The sequence below is a fragment of the Bufo gargarizans genome, chromosome 1 (assembly GCF_014858855.1).
Source record: "Bufo gargarizans isolate SCDJY-AF-19 chromosome 1, ASM1485885v1, whole genome shotgun sequence".
Taxonomy (NCBI): Eukaryota; Metazoa; Chordata; class Amphibia; order Anura; family Bufonidae; genus Bufo; species Bufo gargarizans.
This window is the reverse complement of record NC_058080.1, coordinates 67,731,550-67,754,517: the sequence shown is the minus strand read 5'-3', so window position 1 is coordinate 67,754,517 and position 22,968 is coordinate 67,731,550.

Genomic DNA, 22,968 nt, shown 5'->3' with positions numbered 1-22,968 from the left:
CAGGTTGGAATGATGCTGCACTCCGGAGTCAGTTCTCTCATGGTCTCTCAGAGAGATTGAAAGATGCGTTTGCTTTCCATGAGAGACCAACGTCCTTAGAGTCTGCCATGTCATTGGCGGTACGCCTTGACAGGCGTCTAAGAGAAAGAAACGATACCTCTCTGTCCAGTCATTTTCAGTCTAGGGGCAGTGGTGCGGACTCATTCACTGTGCAGGGGCCTCATCCTCTCTCGGTTCCCTCTGTGGAGGAGCCAATGCAGCTAGGTCGACTTGCCCCTGATAAAAGAGGATTTAGTCCTCAGAGAATGGTGTGTTTTTGTTGTGGGGGCATAGGTCATTTGGCAAATGTTTGTCCGTCTAGGAAATTCTTGAACTGTACTAAGAGTTATAAAAAGAGAAAAACCTCAAAAGGTAAATCATCAAATTCTGCTTCATCTGCTACTTTGGGCAAAGTTGATGTAGGAATTGATGCTTTTCCTCTGACCTGCAGTTCCCGTTTTCTCCTTTCTGCCAGGGTAGCGCTAGGGAGCAAAGTCATTTCTTGTGAAATTTTTGTCGATGGTGGAGCGGCCGTCAATCTTATTGATACTCAATTTGTAGCCATGCATGGTTTTCAGGTTTGCACATTAGAAAAGGATATACCTTTTTTGCTATTGACTCTGCCCCACTCTCACAGAGATCCCTGAAGGGCATTGTTCACAATATCCGGTAAGCGGTAGGTGACACTCATGTGGAGGATATATCTTGTTTTGTCCTTAACGGATTGCCTTCTCCTCTAGTTTTGGGGTTACCCTGGCTCACTAGACATAACCCCTCTATATATTGGCAAGGAAGGCAAATAAATGAGTGGAGTGAGTTTTGTAGAGAGAATTGTCTCACAGCGATTTTGGCAGAGGTGTCGACTAAAACGGTGCCATCATTTCTCTCTGATTTCTCGGACGTGTTTTCCGAGAACGGTGTTCAGGAGCTACCTCCTCACCGGGAGTTTGACTGTCCCATTAACCTCATTCCCGGCGCCAAGCTGCCAAAAGCACGCCTCTACAATGTCTCACAACCGGAAAGAATCGCAATGCGAACTTATATCTCTGAGAGTCTCGATAAGGGGCATATTCGTCCCTCAAAATCACCTGTTGCCGCTGTGTTTTTTTTTGTTAAAAAGAAAGATGGCTCTCTGAGACCTTGCCTAGATTTTAGGGAGCTGAACCGTATCACAATTCGCGATCCCTATCCCCTTCCTCTGATCCCGGACCTCTTCAACCAAATTGTTGGGGCCAAGGTTTTTTCCAAATTGGATTTGAGAGGCGCGTACAACCTGGTCAGAGAGGGGGATGAATGGAAAATGGCCTTTAATACCCCTAACGGGCATTTTGAGAATCTCGTTATACCTTTCGGCCTGATGAATGCTCCGGCCGTCTTTCAGCATTTTGTTAACAGTATTTTCTACCATTTAATGGGGAAATTTGTATTGGTGTATCTTGATGATATTTTGATTTTTTCCCCTGATGTTCAGACCCATCAGGATCATCTTTTTCAGGTTCTGCGGGAAAATAAATTGTACGCCAAGCTGGAGAAATGTGTTTTTATGGTATCGGAGATTCAATTTCTGGGTTTTCTCCTCTCTGCTTCTGGTTTTCGCATGGATCCGGAGAAGGTCCGTGCTGTGCTGGAGTGGGAGCTTCCTAAGAATCAGAAGGCATTGATGCGCTTTCTGGGTTTTGCAAACTATTACAGAAAGTTCATTTTGAATTATTCCTCTGTTGTCAAACCCCTCACTGACATGACAAAAAAGGGGGCGGATTTTTCCTCTTGGTCGGAGGAGGCGCTTGCAGGTTTTTCTAAGATTAAAGAGAGTTTTGCGTCTGCTCCCGTCTTGGTGCATCCCGATGTTTCCTTACCTTTTATTGTTGAGGTGGATGCTTCCGAGGTGGGTGTGGGTGCGGTTTTGTCCCAGGGCCCTTCTCCTGCCAAGTGGCGACCCTGTGCCTTTTTCTCTAAAAAACTCTCCCCGGCAGAGAGAAACTATGATGTGGGAGATAGAGAGTTGTTGGCCATCAAGTTGGCTTTCGAGGAATGGCGCCATTGGAGTCGGCCAGGCGTATGAATCCGAGACAGGCCAGATGGTCTCTGTTCTTCTCCAGATTCAATTTTGTCGTTACATTCTGCCCTGGGATCAAAAATGTGAAGGCTGATGCTCTCTCTCGCTGTTTTCCGGGAGGAGGAAACTCCGAGGACCCGGGTCCCATTTTGGCGGAGGGGGTGGTTGTTTCTGCTCTGTATTCTGATTTGGAGGCCGAGGTCCAGGCTGCCCAGACTGAGGTACCTGCCCGTTGTCCTCCTGGGAAGTTGTTTGTGCCTTCTGAGTTACGTCACAAACTCTTCAAGGAGCATCATGATACTGTTGTTGCTGGTCACCCCGGGAGTAGAGCCACGGTAGATCTCATTGCTCTGAGATTTTGGTGGCCGGCTCTTCGTAAGTCGGTGGAGGGTTTTGTGGCTGCTTGTGAGACGTGCGCTCGCGCTAAGGTACCTCGTTCACGGCCTTCAGGTCCCCTTCTCCCGTTACCCATACCTTCCCGTCCTTGGACACACCTCTCCATGGACTTTATCACGGATCTTCCTTGTTTCTCAGGGAAGTCGGTGATCCTGGTGGTGGTGGACCGTTTTACAAGATGGCTCATTTCGTACCCTTCCCTGGTTTACCCAGTGCTAAAACGTTGGCGCAAGCTTTTGTCGACCATATTGTTAAATTGCATGGCATTCCCTCGGATATTGTTTCCGATAGAGGCACGCAGTTTGTGTCCAGATTCTGGAAGGCTTTCTGTTCTCGCCTGGGGGTTCGGCTGTCCTTCTCTTCTGCTTTTCACCCGCAGTCGAATGGTCAGACTGAACGCACCAACCAGAATCTGGAGACATATTTGCGCTGTTTCGTGGCAGAGAACCAGGAGGATTGGTGTTCATTTCTCCCTCTTGCTGAGTTTGCTCTGAACAACCGTCATCAGGAGTCTTCTGATAAGTCACCATTCTTTGGTGCATATGGGTTCCATCCGCAGTTTGGGACATTCTCAGGAGGGGCTCCCTCTGGTTTGCCTGAGGAGGAGAGATTTTCTACGTCTTTGTCTACCATTTGGCAAAAGATTCAGAGTAATCTTAGAAAGATGAGTGAGAAATATAAGCGTGTGGCTGATAAGAGACGTGTGCCTGGTCCGGACCTGAATGTGGGTGTGTCATGGAACCATGAACCAGACGTACAACAAGAGATCAGTGGAAATAAGAAGGCTTTATTGAAAATCAAGCTGTAAGGCAAAAGTCCAAACGGATGGCTAAACCGAAGCAGGGTCTTGCGAAGCCAGAGGTCAGGAACCAGAAGGGTAGTCAGACGAAGCCTGGATCAGGAACCAGCAGGGTAGTCAGACGAAGCCTGGATCAGGAACCAGCAGGGTAGTCAGACGAAGCCTGGATCAGGAACCAGCAGGGTAGTCAGACGAAGCCAGGATCAGGAACCAGAAGCAGCAGCAGTCTTAGAAGCATGTGAACACAGGAGGACCAAGCAAGGAACTGAAGCCACAGACCTCATGGGAAGGAGAAGCCGCAGGGTGGGAGGCTACAAGAAACCCAGAAACCAAGATGGCCGCCAGCACATGTCAAACGAAGGAGAACAGCAAGAAGGTAAGACCATGACAGGGTGATCCGGTGTGGTTGTCTACAAGAAATATTAAACTGAAGGTTCCCTCCTGGAAATTGAGTCCCAAGTTTATTGGGCCTTATAAAATCTTGTCAGTCATCAATCCTGTTGCCTTCCGTCTTGATCTTCCACGGGTTTGGAAGATACATAATGTATTTCACAGGGCTCTTTTAAAATCATATGTCCAGCCCACGGTACCCTCCTCTTTGCCTCCTCCTCCGATTTTGGTTGATGACAATCTGGAGTTTGAGGTTTCCAGAATTGTGGACTCTCGCATTGTCCGCGGTTCTCTTTAGTACCTCGTTCATTGGAAGTGTTATGGTCCTGAGGAGAGGATGTGGGTTCCGGTGTCGGACATTAAAGCCACTCGCCTCATCAGGGCATTTCATAGGGCTCATCCTGAGAAGGTGGGTCCTGGGTGTCCGGAGTCCACCCGTAGAGGGGGGGGGTACTGTCACTACCAGAGCTTTGAGACGTTCTCACAGCTCTGTTTCTCCACCCCTGTAATGATGTCACTACCAGAGCTTGGAGGAGTTCCCTCTGCCCTGTTTCTCCGCCCCTGTGATGAGGTCTTTATTTTCTGTTTCCTTCCTCCCAGCTGTCTCTCCTGTGTTTGATTTCGCTGCCTTTAAATCACCCCTCCTCCTTTGTAGAGGTGCGGATTATACTTTTCCTTTGAGCTGTATCTCTCGCTTGAGTAACTTCACCTGTGTGATATCTTTTCACTGGATCTGTGTTCTGCTGAAGCAAGTACTTCGGATATTGTCTGCTGACTTCGGATCTGTTTTCAATGCAGCCGCAACTCCTTTAGTTAAGTGTTCAGACATTGTGTGTTTCTGTTTCTTTGCTGACTGGATCCGAGGCGACCCCGGTTCCGTCCATATACTGAGCAGGGCACCGGTGGCCGTGGCCGTGCCCCTTCCACTATTGTAGGGGTTTCAGTGGTCATCAGCCTAAGGTACGCGGGCATGTCTCAATCCACCATATGGATCCAGACATGTGCATAGCAGCTTAGGGAGAGCTTTTAGGGTCTGACAGGGGTCACCCTTTATCCTCCCTAGTTTGGGTCCGGTCAGTCGCTATTCACTGTGTGTTGCTCACTTACAGCCGTGACAGCTGCTTCCTTTGTGGGAACCCATTGAGTGGTGCTGGGGGGGAGGGGTAGGATGTCGGGACATAATGCGTGTGGTGCCTGCTTCTCTCCCCCCCCCCCCCACCTGGAATGCCCTAAAAAGCTAAGTGCTATGTGGGCTCACATAGGCTTTGTGTACCTCACAGTTTCTCCACCCTCACATCTATTTGTCTTCTTCTTTAATATCCTTCTTCAATATTCCTTCCATAACCCTCCCCTTTCTTCTTCTTTTTCCTCCTTCATGGGAGGTTTCTATTCCGTGCTACTGTTTAATCGAGCACTCATGTGCTTAATTTTGTACTTAAACATTCGGTATGTAGGTTCTGAGAATGGGTCTTGTGTCTGGAAACTCTTGTTTTACTGGGATGTAGCTTCTTATATTCCTTTGTAACCCCTTATACCTCATGGATCCCCTAAAGATAACCTCACTCAATGTCAATGGCCTTAATGTTCCTAAAAAAAGAAGCCAGGTCTTCCAAATGCTCAGGAGAGAGAGGGCAGACCTGCTGTTCCTACAAGAAATACATTTTAGACTTAACCATATTCCAGTTCTTTTTCTAAACAATACACAAAATGGCTTCACAGCACGCACTCCTCAGCGTCTAGGGGAGTCTCTATGGAATAGGTGCCAATGTCCCTTTACAAATGCAGGCACAATTTATAGACCCAGAAAGCAGGTACATATACTTAAAAGGTACACTTTTCGGAAACAAAATAACCCTAGTTAACGTGTACTCCCCTAACTCCAAACAAATACCATGGCTAATTAAGATGTGAAAATCTCTACAAGACTTCAGAGAGGGACTATTGCTACTGGGAGGAGATTTGAACTTAGTATTTGACCACCCTATGGACTCCACCTCCACTGTCCCCAAATACTCCTCTACACAAATTTGCAAATTATGTAGAGCACTGTCTGTCCATCAGATTTCAGACTCCTGGAGGCTGTCGCACCCGAGGGACAGAGATTATACTTTTTTACTCAGCCGTTCATGGAACTTATCAACGTCTGGACTATCTGTTTATCTCCAACCATGTGCTGGAGAGAATAAAATCCTCCACTATTGGTCAGATTACGATCTCTGATCATGCTCCTGTCTCTTTGGTGCTCCAGCTAAAAGGTCTACCCCACAAAACATGGTCATGGAGACTCAATGAAACCCTTCTGGAAAATGAAAAGGATAGGTGTAGATTGGAGGAGAAACTAAAAACATTTTTTGAATTAAACAACACCCCCCTTATGGATAAAGCCATGATATGGGAGTCCCACAAGGCATATATCAGAGGAGCCCTAGGAACTTGGGTGCGCAAGCAAAGGACAGCAAAGATAGACTCTATAATAGCCCAAATTTCCGCTCTAGAAAATATTAATAAAGATACTCCCTCAGACGCTAACTACAGTGATATCGTTAAGTTAAGAAGCCAGTTGAAGGACTTATTAAACATTAAAACAGCTAAAACCCTTAGATCTGCTAAATATAAGTTCTATGTACATGGAGACAGAGGCTCTAAGCTTCTTTCACAGATGGTAAAGGGGCAAAGAGAAAAATCTGTTATATCCAGCATCAAATCCGAAAAAGGTCACCATCTTACCAATACCCCATCAATAGCGGAGGAATTTGCTGAATTTTACTAATCACTTTATAACCTACAATCTGACGACCCCGCCCATATACTTAATAAAATAAAATCCTTCTTGGAAGCAGTTAAAGTCCCGAAAGTGAACGAACCTGAAAAAGACATGCTACTTTCCCCAGTAACGGAAGAGGAGACGTTAGAGGTATTAGCAAGTGTACTGTCAGGAAAATGCCCAGGACCCGATGGCTTACCCATAATATATTATAAGAAATTTAAAAGCATCCTAATACCACAATTTGTGGACTTATGCAACTCTTTATTAAAAGAAACTCCCTACCCCCGCAGTCACAAATTGCCCACATAACTATTATGCCTAAAGAAGGAAAGGACCTGTCTAAATGTAGCAGCTACAGACCAATTTCCTTACTCAATGCAGATGTTAAATTATGGGCCAAGCTTCTAAATCATCGCATTGCAAAATGACTCCCTAGACTTATCGGCGAAGAACAAGTAGGATTTGTGAAAGGGCGTGAAGGTGAACACAATGTTAGCAGAGTCTTACATACTATATATTACGCGAAAAAACACAAAATTCCCCTAACACTTTTGGGAACTGATGCTGAAAAGGCATTTGATAGGGTTAACTGGGTTTTTATGGATAATGCATTGCTATTTTGGCTTCCCGCCCGTGTTCATTTCAGCCATCTTTTCGTTAGACAGACAACCCTCTGCCAGAGTTCTTGTTAATGGTAATCTTTCACCACTCTTCCATATCACAAACGGAACGAGACAGGGCTGCCCTCTCTCCCCAACATTATTCATACTTACCCTGGAGTTGCTCCTAAGTAAACGAAGAGCCTCCGAGATCATTAAGGGTCTACAAGTAAATAAGAAAGTTCATTAACTAGCAGCCTGTGCTGATGATCTGCTTCTTTTTATAACAAACCCTAAAGATGCAATTCCAGGGGTGATTAATTTTTTTTTGGACTATGGAGAAATATCCAATTTCAAAGTCAATTATGACAAATCTGAAATACTTAATGTCACTGCATTGGGAAGCCACATGACAGAGATCAAATCATATAACTCATTCCAGTGGCCAAAAGAGGCTATTGAGCACTTGGGAATTATGATCCCAGCCAACCCCATGCATCTTTTTAGACCTAATTACTCCCCTTGTTCAACAAGATTAAGGCCTTTCTAGCTTCAGTCAAACTTCCTTTCCTTTCATGGTTAGGAAGGAAAAACCTGATGTCCACCTATGTTTTACCACAGATATTATATACCTTAAGATGTCTACCTATACTGCTGTCGAATATATACTTCTCAGACTTTCGCATTCTCTTCAATACCTTCCTTTGGTCTAACAAAAAACCTCACCTAGCATATCCTCTGCTCATTAGGAAAATTAGTAAAGGCGGATTATTGTTCCCCGATTTAAGGACCTATCTACATGCTATACAATTAGAGAGGTGGGTTGACTTATCTAGGCCTAATAATAATGCTTTACATGTTGATCTACAAAAAGACCTCCTAGGTGATGACATCCTCCACTACTTTTGGGTTAAGGCACCCTCTAAAAAGAAAAAATATCCTCTCAGCGCTCTCACACGTTGCATGTTTCAATACTGTGGAAGAACTGAGGCCCTGTCAATGTCCTCTAACAAATTATCTCCAATTGTCCCTTTGTCTGTTCTCCCACATTTCCCCAAAGAAGGTGGTGGTGATTTCCATAGATCATGGCTTTATCTAACAGACCTTAGGATTTCTGACTTGGCTAGGGCCACAGAGCTCCCTGAATTCCTAAAACACGCCAAAACCTACATACCAAGTCATTTGGGATCGGTGCTGGTGGAGTTGGACTGATCCCACATGGCTTGAAAATTATACTTTACTACCAAATTCCCCCCCTAAAACCCTTTCACGGATTTACTCCCAATTGATGTTGGAATCCTCTGATGAAAGGCCCATTTATCTAAGAGCATGGGAAAGAGAATTGCAAACTACCATATCTGATGAAGATGCTAGTGTTATACTAAAACTCCCATGGCTTCTCTAGGTGCGTATGCCTTCAGTAAAACTCTTTTAAAATCATGCCACGATGGTATAGAACCCCAGATTTTTTTTTCATAGAGCTCGCCTCTCCCCTAGGGCTAGGTGTTGGAGATGCCAAGAAGAGTCAGGCACCATTTCCCACATTTGGTGGTCTTGCACAAGGATCTCGGCCTTTTGGAAAGAAGTGGAACACATCATTAATAAAGTTTGCAATTCCCTTGTCTCTCTAACCCCAGATCTTATACTATTATGCAAAATTTAGCAGGCACTCACTTTTCAACTGGATACATGTTAGTTTATTGATTAAAATACTTAAAAATTTAAAAATAAATTGATAAATAGTATAGCAGCTTCTCAACTCAAACTTATTTTATTATGGTTATCACAGAGAGATTTCAAAACAGCCGCTAATAATTTAATCACACACATGATTTCAGCAGCTAAGTATATTATTCCCACCCAATTGAAATGTACAGACCCACCAACTATTAAAGAATGGATAGATAAGATCCATCAAATCTGCCTTATGGAGGAGATGGTGGAATGGGAAAAGGGCAGAAGAGACGCCTTTCAGAAAATTCGGCAGCCTTGGTTGGAGTTCCATAGATCCTATACATTGACCTAAAGTCTTGTTCACTCTCTACGGAACTATGTCATTTCCCCTTGGCCTCCTTACTTACCACACTTGATACCTTTAGAGTAATGTAAAGAGGAAACACCGTTGACTTACCCAAGTTTTATGCATTTGATGTCCATGTATAAGCCACTCACACTCTAACAATATTTAGCTCAATACACAATATACCTGCTAGTTGACAACCAGTGAAACTTCCTCTACAACAATTACAAGATCCGTACTCAGACCCATTCGATTGTTATGTTCCTATGTTAACTTGTTCACTTTTCATCAAAGATTACTTTCGATATATAAGGGCTAAATGTTTGCAGACTGCCATTATACAATGACCTCCATGTCTCAGCTTCGACTACAGTTTATTTGCCTACATGTTATTGTATCTCTTCGCAAGAATCGGTTAGTCTTCTAATGTCATTATGTGCTATAACTATTTGCAAAACAGCCGCTCTCACTTAAATGGGGACTGTCCATTTAAGTATAATAAGGCAAACTGTAAACCTATCGTGCTATTACTTGACTTTGTTATTATTACTTTCTATATTGAAAATATCTTCTTAAATAAAGAATATGCAAAAAAAAAAAGACTACCCATAAGGGTGGTGCTGGCATGGTCATGGATACAGCCCAATATATTACTGAAGCTCATCGACAGCTTAATGACAGCTCTGTTTATCGGCAACTACACGGGGATCCCAAATGGAACATTGAGAGAAAACTGGATTATATCTTATATGATGGCTTACAGGCTGGTTTTATTGACAGCAAATTGAAAGAGTTTTATACCACTTCACACCCTATCACACCAATGTTGTATTTACTCCCTAAAATACATAAAGATCTGACCAACCCGCCAGGTAGGCCGATTGTATCTGGAAGAGGGTTATTATTGAATAATATTTCTATTTTTCTAGACAAGGTATTAAGGGATTTTGCTACTTCAGCTAAATCATATATACTAGACAGTATGGATTTCCTTTAAAAAATTACATGATACTGATATTCCATCTATTGTTATTTTAGCTTCCTTTGATATTACCAGCCTCTATACTTCCATCAGACATGACTTTGGGATTGATGTTGTCAAGAGGGCCCTGATGTGTTCTTAACTATCATTGGGTTGCCAGGACTTTATCTTGACACTCCTACACCTTGTCTTGACATCCAATTTCTTCCTTTTTGGGGAGTATTTTTATTTACAATTGAAAGGAACCGCTATGGGGCCCACGTCCAACATGGCGGTGGCATTTTTGGAAGAAATGTATATTTATGTATCACCACACTTCGAACATGTATTGAGGTGGTGGCGATATATAGATGACGTGTTTCTGTTTTGGATTGGTACTAAACAACAATTTCATTAATTTTTTGAGAGGGACAATTTGACACTGATGTATACGTTAAACCCACAGACCGAGTGTAATTACTTGAAAAGAAACACATTCAATCTACTTCTCTTAGCATTCCATTGGTAACTGCATACACTAAAGAGAGTCATCATATATAGAAATAGTCAATAAGCATTGGCCTGTCCAAGGAAGTGGATGCATTAACATTGAGGAATTTAAATCTCCTCCTCTGTTATCATATAGGAGACCTAATAACTTAAGGGATAAACTTGTACATACTGATGTGGGTTCTAATAGAAAAAATGTACAAAGTTTTTTGCGTACCCATAAAATGGGTTGTTTTCCCTGTCGAAAATGTATCAATTGTCGTTATATACATAAAGGTGAGACTTTCGTTCACCCTTCCACTGCCAAGGAGTACAAAATCAGACATTTCCTGACCTGTGACTATACTTTCGTTATATATGTTCTGTGGTGCCCCTGCAGCTTGTTATATGTAGACGAAACATCTTTAGAATTCAAAACTAGATGTATAGTCAACACAGGTACACCATCCAAAACTAAACGGATGGACCTTCCCGTTTAAAAACACTTTATTAAGTCCGGCCATAAAGAGAATGACTTAAAATGCATGCTAATAGATCAGATTCCAATCTCCCGGGGGAGGGGGGGTTATAGGAATCTATTGTTGAGGAAGCGTGAATTATACTGGATTTCTGAATTGAATACACTCAAACCAGATGGATTAAATGTGGGATTTAGACCGTGGATTCTCAATTAATTTCTCTTTTCCTTTTCTTCCCCCCCCCCTTTCCTCTTTCCTCTCCTTCCCTCCCTCTTCCCCCCTCCCCTCTCCCCCCCCTCTTCCCCCCCTTTTGTCCCCCCTTTTTTCCCTTCTTTTTTTCTTCCTTTTTCTTCTCTCTTTCTCTTTTTTCCTTCTTTCTCTTTTTCTCTCTTCTTGTTTTCTCTTTTTCAATTTCTTTTCTGGACTTTCAGCCTCTAGTCAACTCATCATTTTGGTGTTCTTATAGTCATATTAATTATTTATCTTGTCCTTGTTTTTATTGACAATTGGCGAATGGGGAACAATTCACATGGGATTATCTACAGCCTGTCAAGAATACTCTTCTATGTGTCATCTTAGGATTTTCTATATTTGACATGTTATATGACTATACTATGGGTGTGTATTTGGTGTTACTCCATTTTTGCATTTATGTGTTTTTGAGGAATGAGGTGGTGATGTTCTGTTGCAAGTATGATTTGACATGGGTCCCTCTTACTATTGACATAGTGTGGTCCCCATGCTTAAAATTGGGATAGGTACTCATCCTTGTGGATTGTGGACTCATCCTTGCTGTCTAAGGCTACTTTTACACTGGCGTTTTGGCTTTCCATTTGTGAGATCCGTTCAGGGCTCTCACAAGTGGTCCAACACGGATCATTTTTGCCCTAATGCATTGCGAATGGAAAAGGATCTGCTCAGAATGCATCAGTTTGCCTCCGTTCCATCTCCATTCTGCTTTGGAGGCGGACATCAAAACGCTGCTTGCAGAGTTTTGGTGTCCATCTGACGAAACTGAGCCAAACTTGATCCGTTCTGACACACCATGTAAGTCAATGGTTTTCTATGACACAATCTGGCACTATAGAAAACGGATCCGTCCTCTATTGACTTTCAATGGCGTTCAAGACGGATCCGTCTTGGCTATGTTAAAGATAATACAAACGGATCCGTTCTGAACGGATGCAGACAGTTGTATTATCTGAATGGATCCGTCTGTGCAGATCCATGACGGATCCGCACCAAACGCGAATCTGAAAGTAGCCTAACCAGTGTGGTCTCCACTGGATAACTCTGATCAGTGGCCCCTGTGCTACATCTATGTATGGGGTCAATTGGCTAAGAGTTGTTCCTTCCATTTTTATTTTTTATTTTTTTTCAGTTATTATTTCTTCACAATATAACAGACAGTATGTATGTTCGTTCTCCCTGACCAGAGGGCTGACATTGCTGTCTGAAGAAGTGGGGCTTCGGGTGCTGCTGCTGCTGCAACACCGATACCCTCTATATATCTTTTCATGCTTGCCCGTTCACCTCCCTCTTCCCTCCTCTTTCTTTTTTATATATTTAGACAACATTTGTTAATGGATTAAATAACAGGCATCCCGTTATATTTGGTTAAGTCTTAACTTCTTATTTATTTTCTTTATTTTTTATTTATGTCAATATATAGAAAAATACATAAATACTTATCTGCAATATTGCAGTTTTGTTAACTGGACTAGACTTTTTGGTACAGGCTTACTATGGAAATGCGCTTCAGCAAAGCGCGATCATGTGATTTTTCCCTTTGGTCCTGTGACAAGGGGCGTCTCCAGGATCTTTGAGTATTATCTGGTGATGTAGCACTGACATACTAAGGACCTTCTGGGTGCGCAGGCGCACTTGTTCCTCACACATTGTGTCACATGACATAGACCTACTGATGTCAGTTTTTCATGTGATTTGACGCATTTCGAAATGGAAGACGCTCAGGCTGCACAGATCCCCCATGCTGGTTAGTGTTTACAGTTTGCCCCCATAGCTAACTGATATTTTTAATTTAAGTCACTTGGGTACTCATATGTGTTTTTAATTATGTAATCATTACACTGAATGATGGATCTTATCTTTTATGTTATGTAACTACATTTGATTATTGCGATTAATGCACATGCTATTCCATCATTTTAAAAATGCACTATTAATCACGTTTTTTACTCCTATTTATATAGTCATGGCGTTTGTATTTACACTTTTGTATTAATTATTCTTAATAATCAATCATCATGTGGGTGTGTATATATACTTGTATTTGAGCACCATTGTGTTATTATCATCACTGCTTGAGAAAGATCCCATTGAGTGGATTGAAATGTTGCTGTTTTCTTGGTGAATACATTTACACTATTTTTTGTATTTTTATATATTTTTACAGGTTTTTTTCTCTCCTCCTGTCAGCTCTGTAACTGCTCTCTCTGCTCCTCTACACTGAAGGAGGGGGGGGGGGGCATTCCGGGCCCGGCAGGGGTGGAGGGGGCCCACTGCACTCACATGTAATGGGAGCGCTCTGACAGGGCCCGGCATGAAGTACAGTGAGAATGCCAGGCCCCGTCAGAGCACTCTTCAAACATGAGGGGGCCCAGAAGGCAAGGGCAGCACAGAGGCAAGGAAGGGGGAGGCACACTCACCTGGCAGTTCTGGTCACTGCCAGGCTGTTCGTTTTCAGAGTGAAGCAGGGCGACCTCTCTGCTCCCTACTTCACTGTTCTTCTGAGCTCTCCCCTGGGAGCACGTCATCAGGGAAGAGGATAAATATGTGTTTTTTTCTTTTTTCTATAAAGCTGCAGACTGAAGGCAAAAGGGGGCCAACAACTAGAATGAGGGGGCACAAAAGTGGGCATATTTACTGAGGGGGTGGCCTAATCTGGAATAACTACACATATGTGGGCATAACTACTGTGAGGGGGTGTGGCAGGCGTAGCACTATGAAGTGCCTTTTGAACTGTGGCATTAGAAGAATTTTGGTATCTCTGACTTTAACCAGACTGTCTATTACTCTGTAATTCCTCTAGCGCCGTTCTATGGAAACAGTAGGTTTAAAGAGCTCACCAAATGCTTGAAATAACTTCTTTATTAACTTCAACTTTTCTTCATATAAACACTGCCGCCTTCGCAGCAGATAGTCCATGTACATAACACGTGTTGTAAAGATATCACAAAATGGCAGTATGATTAAGATGGTGGTTCAACTGTTCAATCTTGTTATTCAACATAAAATGGTGGATATATTTCTCTTTTTGGTATCTGTACTGTCACTTTAAGTTATTTATCACTTTATGAACTCTCTGAGAGGTATATCTGAGATTTGACCGATAGTTCTACTGATATGTATGCAATTTGTATGGATTGCTATTTGCATGTTATTTGTAGTTTGCAATGGGTTGAACTGCAGGTAAACACATATAACTAGTACAGCTCTAATCACACTATTAACAATAGGAACACATCATAACTGTATTAAATGCCTATTTTGGCCTCTTTGCTTCCATAAAACTGAACTCTGGCTGGACCTGTGTGTGTTCAGCTCCTGTCTCTGGTGAATAATGATTCTAGCAGCAGGAGCTGGGGGAATTCCCAGACAGGCTGTGTGTGAGGCTAGCTGTGATTGGTGAAAACTCTTGCTGTGTAAGAAGCTGGCTGTGATTGGTCTAGACTTCTGCCTATTCACAACAGATTAACTCTATGCTTTTTGTTGTTTCTGCTGTGTCACTGAGCTTACCTTACAATACAAAATGAATCTTAAAGGCATATTATCTTTTACTGCTTCTGTGAACACAAACTATAACAGTTATATGACATCCAAAACATTATGTCACAGTAAATAACTCTGCTTTTGTCTTTAACACATAAACATAAGAACTGTATTAAGGCTATTGGTAGGTCTAGCTGTTGTGGCAATGTGAACATTGAAGTGTTGTATTCCCAGGTTCCAGTCCGGGACTTAGGGCATGCTCATGTCCAGGGATCCTATTTAATACTGCTACTGGATCTTGGGTGTGTCTCACTCTGGAGAGTGTGCACACAGAGGCCTGGTTAGGCTCTGTCAGTATAGTCTCAGATAGGCCAGGCTGAGGCTATGCAATAGCCTTGACTTTGGGGGACTTGCACACAGGAGGCTGGAGTGGCTCTGTGTGGTCTGAGCTGGGAGGGCTGAGAGACCACTATCCCACAAGAGACACTGGTGTGAGAGCAGCCTGGAGGCTGCTGAAGGTTGGGCTGGGAAAGCCGCATCTCATCACGGCTGTGAACTGTGGTACGCTTTAGGTGAGTCAGGGAAACCTTTGTGTTTAGATAGGGCCCAGAGGGGCAAGGTATTTTATTTTGGCTTTGTGTGTTTTTCTTTATGCCGTGTGCCACAATAAAGCACAGTTTAGCCCCTAAATCCTGGTGTCTGTGAAGAAGCGTGTGTTTGCAACCCCTGGAAAAGAGCTAACCCCCTACACTGTATACACATATAAGCTATACTAGAAACCTAGGACAGGTCTTAGCTGGCCAACTACACTCCCACCAAAATGACCTATAATTCTATGTTCTTAGTGGTAGGACTTGAACATGAATTTGAGGAATTTTCCATCAGGTTCTCAACTTCCAAGTGTCTTTTATCACTCTCAAGTAGAACAACTAACTTCTGTATAGGCTGTTCCAACCTGAGTGGAGTAGTGAGACGTTTTCCTTTTTTGTCAAGTTTTGAGTCTCCTATTTGTAACAGCAGTCTTCTTACTAGTTTGTCTTCATCCTTTTGAACTTCTAGAACTTTGGCCAATTTCCCATGACTTCTAGGTAAATCTTCTTCTTTCACTAACACTATGTCACTAACTTGGACATTTCTTCTGGGTGTTTGCCATTTACTTCTTAGCATAAGATTGGCTAAGTACTGTTTCCTCCATATATTCCAAAACTTATCTGATAGATATTGAACGCTTCGCAATCTCCTTCTGGCATATAAATCCTCTTTGGTGAACTTGCCAGCGGGTGGCTGTATGTAATCAAAGTTAAGGTGAAGTAGACAGTTGGTAGATAAAGGGTCCAAACTTGTTGGATCATTGATGTTATCAACTGTAAGTGGACGACTGTTAACAATAGACTTCATAGAATAGGGTCCTAAGTGAAGCATTATCTATTCTTCTGGTGTTCTTTTTCAACACTGAACTTAACACATTTCTTACAGTTCTGATTTGTCTTTCCCAAACCCCTCCTGTATGGTTTACATGTGGAGCATTCATATGAAAATCACACTGTTTCTCTAACAAATACTCAGTTACTTTTTCTTTATCAATCTCTTTTAGAGCTTTCTTCAATTCATTATTTGCTCTGACAATATTAGATTCTTGGTCAGATCTAATCTCTCTGACGGTACCTCTAATGGCTATGAAACATCTCAAGGCGTTGATGAATGCGTCAGTTGACATATCTTCTAACATTTCAAGGGGAATTGCTCTGGAACTCAGACATGTAAATATTAGTCCAAATCTCTTGTACTCCTTGTGGTTCTGTTTGGTGATAAATGGGCCAAAACAATTCATTCTGCTATAAAGAAATGGGGTGATGGGTTTACACAATCTGCTGGTAAATCTGCCATTCTTTGTTCTTTGGTAGGTCTAGGTGCCTTTCTGCAGACTACACATTTACTTATATACTTTGCTATAACTTTGCTTCCTTTCACTATCCAGTAACCACCTTCTCTCAAACAGCTTTGGGTAAAGCTTCTTCCTTGATGCAAGGATATGTTGTGGTAGTGATCAATAATCAATCTTGTGATGGTAGAGTTTTTGGGTAGAATTGCTGGATGCTTCACTCTCCTTGGTAACAATGCATTTTCCAGTCTCCCTCCCACCTTCAGTATACCATCCTGCAGAACAAGATTAAGCTTGTACAATGGGTGGTTGTTTGGAAGCCTTTTAGGTTCTTGACTACGTCTCTTCAACTCGCCACTGTAGAATCTATGTTAAATGAGTCTTATGACTGTTTCTTCAGCTTTCATTCTTTCTTCTACATTCAACAGTTCCTTCTTTCTGATTCACTTTGCCAAACATTGAATTCTAGCTACTACAATTATGACTGTATTCCATTTTGAACATCTGGCTAGTCTTTAAAGTATGTCATTTTGACACTTGGCAACAGTGCTCAACATTTGTACAACTTTTACTTCTGGATCACCCATAGACCATTCTGTGTAACCTTTATTGGGTGTGATTTCCTTTTCCCAATGGAACTCTGGGCCTGTGAACCAATTTGAATGTTTAATTTCTGTTACATTCAGGCCTCTTGAAGCATGATCTGCTGGGTTATGCTTTGTTTCAATGTGATGCCAATTTGGATTTGTTATCTCCCGAATTTTCTTAACTCTGTTGGCGACAAAGATATGGACAACTTGCGAGTCTGTCCAAAAATATTCTTCATCTATTTTCAATTCCAATTCTCTCAGAAACTTGTTTACTGATGCTGAAACTACGGCTGCTGTCAGTTCAAGTCTGGGTATTGTCTGAATACTGGTAGTTGTATAATTTTCTTCTATTACTCTGATGTAAGAGCACTGACCATAACCATAACTACTGGTATCTGAAAAATGATGAAGTTATATTTTCTTGTACTTTCCAAAATCATTAGGTACAAAACATCTGGGTATTCGAACTTCTCTCAAGTTTTGCAAGTCTCTTATCCAACTCTCCCACCTTGGCCTCAAATGTTCAGGTATGGGATCATTCAATCCCAACTTCTGTCTGCATAATTCTTGCAGTATTTCTTTTGCTCTCAGGATTACTGGGGCAAGGATCCCAATTGATCAAATATAGCATGGCCTTTTCTTAGGCATCCGAAACACAGTTATCCAGTACCAATTTTTTATTTTCTTCTGGGAACTTCACCTTCAATTGTTGGCACTTATGTATGGAGTGGTTCTCTCCACAGAACATACACTTAAAGGTAGTCTGAAGTTCTGTCACTCTACGGATCCCAGTAGTGACTTTGAACTTGCTCTCGTAGGTATCTGGACCTTTAGCTCCTGGGTTGGTTGCAAAGCTAGTTGCTCTTGCACGTCATATCTCTCTTGCAGGCCTTTCTTCTAAGGATTTTAAGACGTAAGATGATGTTACTGGATTACATGCTATCCGTGCTTCCTCATTGACAAACTCAGAGAACTTTTTAAAACTTGGGAAGTTCTTACCTAGATCAAACTGTTTAGTCACATGGCGATTCCATCTAGAAGCCACTTTTTCAGGTAGCTTAGTTAGCATCCTGTGGTTTTCTAGATAGTCGTTCAGTACTTCCAGTCCTTGAACATTTGGGATGGCATTGCTGCATGCTTGCAGGAAGTCACTATACTTTTGGAGTCTGAAGTGTTCTTTAGAACCTATTTTAGGCCAGTTATTCAGTTTCTCTCTAAAGGCTCTTTGTACTAAGAAAGGATGACCATATCTTGCATTCAATTTTTCCCACGCTTGCTTGTAGGCTTCTTCATCTTTTCTATAGAAGTGACCTTTAAGAACTTCCTTGGCTTCTCCACCAACATTTCTCTGAAGGTAGAATAACTTGTCAACTGGACTGAAGCAATGATGCTCAATGATCATTTCAAAACTTGCCTTCCACTCTATGAACTTCAGTACATCTCTTGAAAATACAGTAGGTTCCAGAATAGAAAGTCTAGCTAGGACTGTTCTCTGTGGTCTTGCTGGGACAATGGTTGTAACACTCTCCTGAGCATTGCCATGGCATCTAGGAATAGAATCATCCGGTTCTATTTTCTCACTTACTTCTGAATTAGGTGGGTCCTTTTCTTCATCTTTATAGAGGGTAGAGGGTAAATTCACACACCTTTTTCCTAACGCTGGACTAGGCCTCTCTTTGTTTTATGAGCAGGGATGGAAGCATAATAACTTATTTCTTCACTACATGCTGGAGATTTCCTTCCATTCTCCTGGGCATATGAAGGAAAGTAGGAATCTGTTTCTTCACTTAGTACAGATTTGAACCTATGACTACTCTGACTCATATCCTACTCATGTACTCTTAGTCTGGATTCTATGATCTTAACTTCTTTCTGACTTTCAAGACTTTTTATCTGTTGGGGCTGTGCCTCGATTTTAGCTTCCATCTGATGGCATTGTGCATCCTTTTCAGCTTCCTTTTCAGTCATCAGTTGGCGCTGCGCCTCGATGGCAGCTTCCATTTCAATTTATGCTCTCTTGACAGCAAGTTGTTCAGCTAATTCTTTTCTTTTGGCTGAAGACTTTGAGGACTCTGATATGTGGGTGGCACTTCTGCTAGCGAAGGAAGTCACACTTGAGATTGTGGTACCACCTAAGGACCTAGCATAGTCTCTCATAAAAAGCTCATTCATTCTATTTCTTGCTTTAAATTCATCATAGTTTTCTGCAGATGCTAGTTTTCTCATAAGCTTTACCAAATCTTTAGTGACCGCAGTACATGTGTCTATGTTCCTTACAATATCCTGGGAAGGTGTCGTAAATAACCGCAGGTTGACATATGTTGCCATAAGCTCTGATTCAGATTCTTCTACCGTCTCTACTATATCACTCAAGTTCGCTTTTATAATTTCTTGCTTTAGCTTTTTACATTCTGGCAAACTTTTTCCTTTCAGTGCTGCTTCTTGCTCCTAATTTTCCAGCATGTTTGTGGTCGGTTTTATGGCAAGTGATGAACGTCTTAGTTCGCCTACTTGGGCTATATTTGTATGAAGCAAGACTAATGCTATATCAGACTCTTCTACCTCAGACAGGTTCCTTTGCTCTTGAACTTGTACTCTATCTATCTTTGCATCCTTAACAGTGGCATGGTAATACTAGGTTCAGACATTTTACTTTAAATGCAATACTGACATTAAATACGAATATTAAGAGTCCTTTCACTTTAAATGCAATACTGACAAATGCAGAAATAAATGACTGTCACTTTAAATACAACAGCGATAAATGCAGGCAATAAATGACTTTCACTTTAAATGCTTTAGAGTCCGTGTACTACAAACTGTCCTTTGTTTTTATTTAAAGTCTCTTATTTCTGAACACAAAAAATGTCTCTTTATGCCAAAGCCTATATGCAATGATAAGTAATAAAAGGAAATCTCTGACCTTATTCTGAAGAGCAGGATACTGTGATCTGAAGGTTGCTGGAACAAATGTCTGTCTTAAAGGAGACTTGTCTTTTCTTGATATGATGCGATGCTTGCTCTGACTTGCGATGCTCTGTGATGACTTGCGATGCTCTGTGCAGACTTGCGATGCGCTGCCTTGCATACGCTGCTGCAGGCTTTGGGCCTAGTGGCGGGAAACTAAATGGCTGCAGTACGTGGTCTCTCCGTGGATAGCGGTGCAGGCACTCTAGCTCTGGACTTCGGCCTCCCACCATGCGTCTCTTTCTCTCTCTAGGGATCGCAGGAGGGTTGGCGCTCTTTCTCTGACTTTCTTACCTTTGCCGTTCTTCCACTTTAAGAGTCGGCTGCAGTTTGACTAATGCACACATTCTATGGCCTTTATGGTAGCTCTGCTGAGGTGTCTTTGCTTGCGGCATATGCTGGCGCTCCGCTGCTCTAATGCGCTCTTTTATTTTTATTTTTTATTTTTTTACAATAATTTTTTTTACAATTTTTTAGTTTTTTAATTCTGAAAAAGACAATAAACAAAAACAGTTGTCTCATTGAAACAATGTAACATCTCTTAAGTACAGAGTGTAGGCAGATAATAATGTGACATCAGTTACAAGCACTACAAAGAGAGAACATATATCTCACATACAGTTTGTGAAAAAATCGGCAACAGATGATTATACAGAATCGTGTGTGAGCTCATATAGATGTAAAAAGATAAGGACATGTGGTAAATGACGAATAACTACAAAGTTTTTAAAAATAAAAAGAAGGATGGAGGGGGGGAGGGGACACAGCAAGGGAGTGGAGGGGGGGGGGGGTAGTTGTTGTAAGTCATCTAGCTATGTCTCCAGGCCAGTGGCTCATTCCAACAAGATCCAATGATTATGACAGATGAACAAAGGGGGAAGTCTAACTATAATACTCCCCTCTGGAATTTGAGGCGCCTCCAAGGAGACCATATCTTAAGGTATTTCTCTCTGGTCCTGTTGTTAAGACTCAATCTCTTCAAATCTGCAAATTTCGTCAACTTTTTGAACCCATTCACTGTGGATGGGCGGGTCCCTACTGAGCCAGTGGACCGGTACTAAGGCCTTGACTGCTGCGAGTATGTGCGTAATGAAGCTGTTTTTGGAGGGTGAAAATGCCGCGTCCGCTCTTGCTATTGTAATGTGTTCGCAATTTAGGGTATAGGAAGCTCGGCATACTTGGTTGATGGTTAGTTCAATTTGTTTCCAATACATGTTGATAGCTGTGCAAGTAAACCATATATGCAAGGGGGAACCAATGCCAGATTCACACCTCCAACAAAAGTCTGCTTGAGAGGTTATGCGTGAATAGGTATTTAGGTGTCCTATACTATCTGGTTAGGAGTTTGTAGTGATTTTCCTGAAGCCTAACACATGGAGAGAAACTATGCGAGGAGTTCAGTTTAGATCGTACTTCCACATCGGTGAGAGAGAAGTTCAACTCTCTCTCCCAGGAGGAAATACAAGCTGGTCTTGTAGGTACCAAGGGCTTCAGTAGTAGAGAGTATATGTTTCCCACTTTTCTTGGCGCCTGTTGACTTATCGTGAGTGTGGTTTCATACTGAGTGAGTTGTTGTCTGGATGAAAAGGCTTCTAGAAAACCTTCAGAGATTTTTTGCGAAAGTGAGCCAAATTAAGTGTGTTAATGGTTGTAGTGTTTAATAAGCTTAGAAGTTCGTCCCGTGTTGGCACCTTATTAGATGGAACAAGATCAGCTATAGTGAGGTCCTTTAGTTTGTTCCAGAAGTCAAAATACGGTGAATCCAGGGTAATGACAATGTTAGGTAATAATGATGCTGGCATAAGAGGGGATGCATAGGGCGCTAAAGTGTCTTTTAGAGACATCCACGTACTGCATATGCCTACGAGGAGGAGGTACAGGTCTGCACGCCTCACAGTGTCTTCCTTTGACCCCCAGAGTGTTTGTGTTAGTGGGGAACTAAGTGAGTTTTGTAAAAGCGTGACTGAATTTATTTGTTTGCTGGGGTTCAGTAGTTCTAACCATCTATTCAGGTGGATGGCTCTATAATAGGATACAATATCTGGGAGACCCATACCACCGTTTTCTCTCTTCCTAATAAGGAGGGTATATGGAAGTCTTGGTCTGTGTCCCTTCCAGATGAATTTCGAGAACATTGATCTGATAGAGGTAAAAAAAAAGTGCCTGGTAGGTACATTGGGATCATCGATATTGTGTACAGTATCTTTGGGACTATATAAGCTTTTAAGAGGTTTGTTCGCCCCATTCAGGAGATGTATGGGAAATCATATTCACGTAACATTTGTTTAAGGTCCTGGAGAAGAGGAGCGAAGTTAAGGTTGTACAAGTTTGCGAGGTACTGTGGAAGCTGTATACCTAAGTATTATAGGGATGTAGGGACCCATGGGAAAGACAATTTTTGTTTTGACTCCTACACGATTTGTGTGGGTACGGATCTCCGATTTTGAAATATTTACTTTAAAGGAAAAAATGGATCCATATTCCTCTAAAAGTGTTGATAGCATTGGGAGAACAGAGGATGGGTTGGAAAGTAAAAACAATAGGTCAGCACATTTAAGTTGCGAGGTACCTTTGCGGAAACCTATGAATGATGTGTTTTGCCTCAGGTTCTGAATCAGGGTTTCTACCACGAGTATAAACAGTGAGGGAGAGAGAGGGCAACCCTGGCGTTTGCCATTGGTAATTTTAAAAGTCGGGGACAAAGCGCCGTTGATCTTTATGTGGGCGGAGGGTTGAGAGTATAAGGTAAATATAGCATGAACTAGGCCTGAGGGGGGATTTAAATTTATGCAGGGTGGCTTC